Below are 5786 nucleotides of genomic sequence, written 5' to 3' on the forward strand. Positions count from 1 at the left end.
ACAGGCAACTTCGAGCATGAAAAACTACATCCGTCAAAAATACTGGGTATACATACAACCTCATAATCTTTGATATAGCCGCAATTGTTGTATTTTAAACTTGTAGACTGGGCAGGCACGACTCAAAAAGGAATAATATTACAATTAAGTCTGTGATTCGGCATTTCGCGGTTTTTGACGTTAGGCTTGTTTCTGACTCAAAATATAATTAACGTAAAGTATTAATCAATTTGCTCATGTTTCATATAAGTCACAGAAATAAGTACCTAATAATAAATGTCTAAGTTTTAGTACAAGTAGGGTAACTGCGTCAGGTTGCCGTCCAGTACCTGTTTCCGTCCACTTGGCGGAATTGCTACAAAGAATTGCGTATAATTTGAATATAAACCTAACTTACCGGACAATTTTGGACTTATTGTACATCAGTTTTTAAAAGCAAAAATATTTTAGTAGAACTGGAATTCATGAGTACCAAATCTTAACTGACATTTTTGTCACTCAAACAAGTTTGATCAAGATCGGCTTACTTTATATTTCGTCAACTTTACCTTTGTTTCCAAAAACTGTGAATTGTGAATTTTAATTTTTTTTTCGTAACAGAACAGTATCTAGTTGCTGCTCTCACCGATCGGTTCAAAAATATGCATACTTTATGCAATTAATACGTAAATGTAATGGTACTTAATGAAACGGAATAGGTACTGTTTCGACGAATCAGATACTCTCAGTAAAATCTATAGGTAGATGACGCCATAGTTGTTAATAAATATTGAATGACTTTATTATCTCTATTCTATCGCTTTACTAACTCTATGTGCTCTAATGTGAAAAAAAAAACACAACGACAGTGAAGAACGGAATTCTTAATTTAAATTTGAACTGATAAACTCCAATAATAAATATGATTCGTACTGAGCACACTGCGATAGTCCATTGGTTGGAAAGCCCGTTCGAAATTTAAACTTATTTGCTTTATAATAAGGTTGCATTTTGCAGATCTTTTACTCTCTCATACTTATAGTAGGCTATTCAGAAAAAACAAAGTTTTGTACGGAACACTAAAAATATCTCACAAAAGTAAGTAAGTAGAATTAAACTTTGTATCAAAGACATAAGTCATAAATTTCCATGTCAAAGTTTTAAGTAAGGACCTTTCTTACTAAATTACTTCTTAATATATGACCAGTGTAAGCATCAGTTAGCTAGCCCTAAGCAACCAAAGATCAGGCTGCAGTTTAAAAACTAATAAAGTTAGAGTTAACCTGATAATTTTCCCGCCGTCTCCATACTCGTTTTAGTTGGTTATTGACTGGTCAGCTGCCTTTTAGCTATAGTTTTCCCGAAAATCGCCAGGACAGAGGTGAAAATTTTTGTATGAAAACTTGCAACTTTAAATGCATTTTTTATCGAAACTATTGCATTCTAAAATGAAGTCAAAATCAGTCCATCGACTCAATTTTTTGCAAGCTTTCTAATGGTACCTCACACGATTCTTACAATTGAAAATAAAATTCAGCCTACCCCTCTTAACCCCTAAATTTCCCCCTAAAATCAGAAATAAGCAGTTTCGATTTATTCACAGTGTTAGTGATGGTACTTGCCATAACTATTCCAAATTTCAGGTACCTACATCAAACGGTCTTTGAGAAAACCGCATTTAACCGATTTGCAAGACCGAAGTGATCCCATAAGAGCACCGTGAACAAAGTTTTGTACGGTGCTCTAAAAAAAAATGTATATGGATAAATGATTTTATTATTTTTATATTATTTTGATCCATGTTCATTCACTGATATCTATGTGTTAAAATTGTTAAATATGAAACGGTGTCGTCACGCCATCTAGCTGAGGATAGGCTAAAGGTGTGTGCGGCATCTATCCGAGAATGACTTTTTCTTGATTTCCTAGGCACATTTTTTCCTTAGACTTTATTCATCTTATACGAAGTTACATATGTCTATGGTAATAGGGTCCTGTTTTTACCCTTTGGGAACGGAACCCTAAAAAACAAATACCAAATACTTTTTATATTCGCGCAAGAATTAATACACGATATCCATATGAAACGAACTCTATTGCTTATTCAACGTTGTTTAATATTCTCGTTTTAATTTAAACCCGAAGGCCGATTCTAATTTACCAATTCGTTATGATCTCCTTTTGATACGACCTTGACCGTGAGCACCAATCAGTATTTTCAGCTCTCGCTTATTGGTGTTAATGAATTGGATTATTATACAGATCAAATTTAATACTAAGAATTTCACAAAAAGATCGTCAAACATAAAAAAAAAATTGTATAAAAAATACTAGTCTAGAATGTTTCTAGAATAAAATCTAAATGTCAATAACAAATGTCAATAAAACTTAACAAAGAAGTACATACATTGAATTATCTATTTCGAGTCACCATTAATCCCACGTTGTTTTATCACTCATGTAGTCTTGTGTGGTATAATAAGCTTTAGAAATAAGTTTACGCTTTACATAATTTTTAAATTTATTAATTGATAATTCAGTAATATGGTTTGGAAGTTTATTATAAAATCTTACACAATTACCCATGAATGATTTTTTAATTTTATGGAGCCGTGTGAAGGGCACTGCGAGCTTATGTTTATTTCTAGTATTAATATTATGAATGTCACAATTTTTCCTAAAATTAACAATATTTTTATGTACATACAGAATATTCTCATAAATATATTGACAGTGCACTGTCATTATGTCAATTTCCTTGAATTTATCTCTAAGTGAGTCTCTATGGTTAAATTTATATATTGCTCGAATAGCCCGCTTCTGCAGAACAAAAATGGTATTTATCTCTGAAGCACCGCCCCACAGTAAAATACCATATGCCATAATGCTATGGAAGTAACTAAAATATACTAATCGAGCTGTTTTCACATCAGTTAACTGACGGATTTTGCTCACTGCAAAAGCTGCAGAACTCAGTCTACTCGAAAGAGTAGCAATATGGGGACCCCACTGAAGTTTAGAATCTAAAGTTATACCAAGAAAAACTGTACTATCAACTAATTCCAATTCCTCATCCTTCACAATGACACTTGTTTGCACATGCCTTACGTTACTACTAGTGACAAACTGAATACATTTAGTCTTTTTCTCATTTAACAATAAATTATTAACATTGAACCAATTTACTACCTTTGAAATAGCATCGTTTACATCATTGTACGCTTGTTGCTGTCGTTTGACTTTGAAAATAAGTGAGGTGTCGTCTGCAAACAATACTATGTCATGGTGGGTCTTTACAAGGAATGGCAAGTCATTTATGTAGATAAGGAACAGGAAAGGCCCCAATATTGACCCCTGTGGTACACCCATAGAGACCAATGACCCCGGTGATCGCTGTCCACTCACATCGACCCTTTGTATTCTACCATTTAAGTAGGACTTAAGTAAATTCAGTGCCGATCCTCTAACTCCATAATAGTGTAGTTTCCTGATCAATGTTTCATGACAAACGCAGTCGAACGCCTTAGACAAATCACAGAAGACACCTAAAGCATCTCGTGACTCCTCCCAGGCATCGAAAATATGCTTAATTAGCTCAACACCAGCATCGGTTGTTGAGCGACCCCGTGTGAAACCAAACTGCTTATTGTGCATTAAATTATTGCCGTTAAAATGTCGTACTAATTGTGAAAGAACTAATTTTTCAAAAATCTTGCTGAATGTTGGTAGCACAGATATCGGTCTAAAGTTAGTGGGGTCAGAGCTGCTACCAGATTTAAACAAAGGAGTTATTTTACTATGTTTCATTAAATCAGGAAACTCGCCGCAATCGACACTGTTGTTAAATATAACTACCAAGTCAGGCGCTACAATTTCTACTAAGGATTTGACAGCATGGACAGAGACTCCCCAGAGGTCATTCGTTTTTTTGACATTAATTGATTTAAACGCCTTTATTACATCTGAGGTACAAACATGTTCAAAATGAAGGTCTCTACAACACTCTGGAGCGTGATCTTTTAATAATGTAACAGCAGATGAGGGTGATGAATTTAAATCCTTAGTTGTGGATACTGGTACCTCGGTGAAAAATTTTTCAAATTCAGTAGCTACTTCTAAATTGGAATCTATAATTTTGTTATCAATATTTAGTTTCAGTTCTTTCATTGTGTGTTTCGAGCGACCAGTCTCCACATTAATAACTTTCCAAGTTGCTTTAATAATATCCGGACTATTTTTAATTTTCTGACTTAGATAATTTCGCTTAGCTATATGACAATCTATTTTAAACTTCTTCGAATATTCCTTGACATGTTCTTTAAATTCATCACTCGTATTAAACCGCCGTTCCTCATACAAAGCATACAGTTCACGTCTCCGTTGATGTAAGTCCGCAGTAGCCCACTCACTAAAAACAGATGCACCACTAACTACGACCGATTTTGAAGTAAATATCGCGTTATAATGTTCCATAAAAGTGTGAAAGAATGAATTATACATACTATTAGGACTCATATCGGAAGACAAAAAGGGTAGCGCCTGAACTAGACTTTGCTTCATTCTTTCCACGCGGTCCGAGGTTACTGGTACAAAAGTAATTTGTTTTCTCAATGTATTTTTCCTTAAGGCCTCAAATACCATTAATTGGCCTAAGTGGTCTGATTCTAAATTGCTGATAACTTTTTTAGTAATAGGAAAAATATCACTGAAAATATTATCTATACAGGTGGCACTAGTAGCAGTCACTCTAGTAGGCTCCATAAACATGTGGTTGAGATTACACGATTTGAAAAGATTCAACAATCTACAAGACATTGTTGAATGTTCCAAAATATTTATATTAAAGTCGCCGCATATAAGTAATTTCTTACTAGAAGGTGATAGTTTAAGTAGGACAGATTCCATTGTTCTTTCAAATATTTCAAAATTACTTAATGGCGGCCTATACACACAGACAACAATAAATTGCTCCAATTCTACTGCACTTAGTTCTATAGTCCGTTCAACAGACATGGATACAATGTCCTTACGTTCCTTAGATTTTAACTGACTATTTAAAATAATTAATGACCCACCATGTATGGAACTAAGTCTGGTGAACGAACTTCCCACCTGGTGATTATTAAATTGAGGCATTAATTCATTATTATTTAACCAGTGTTCAGTAACGCATAAAATATCAATATTGAAATCATTCAAAAAAAGTTCAATTTGTAAATTTTTTCCTCTAATACATTGAATATTTTGATGCACCAGGTGGATATACTTTCCATTTTTGCAGTATTTTTCATTATATTTATTTAATTCTAAATTGCCAGAGACAGAATCCTTTGTCTTAACAGCTAGTTTAAATCAATTAAATCATTGGTTATGACTGGAACCAATTCCAAGTTCATACTAGGCTGCTCAATAGGAGCAGAATTATCTGCCAAATTCTTGGCAGAAATGTCAAGTAAATAGGATAGCGATAAAGCTATTTGTCTTTTGTAATAATTTGAAAGGCAACACTTGCCTTTACTCAAAAACACCATAGGTATATGGTATTTACTAACAAATTTGTTAATGTCAATTATGCTAAACTTACTACTATATGTACAAAGATTATATAGAGATATATTTAACTTATGTCTAGTGTTGTTTTCTGCCTCTGACATTTGCTCACAATAGGGGAACGTGAAAAAAATAATTTCATGCACTGCAAGTGAGTTTAACTGTTCAAAGTATTTAACTAAATTATTTTTGTTCACATTACCCCTATTCCCCATAAGAATAAGCAGTGTTGTCTTAGAATTAATATTACTGTCATT

The sequence above is a fragment of the Cydia fagiglandana genome, chromosome 5 (assembly GCF_963556715.1).
Source record: "Cydia fagiglandana chromosome 5, ilCydFagi1.1, whole genome shotgun sequence".
Lineage (NCBI taxonomy): Eukaryota > Metazoa > Arthropoda > Insecta > Lepidoptera > Tortricidae > Cydia > Cydia fagiglandana.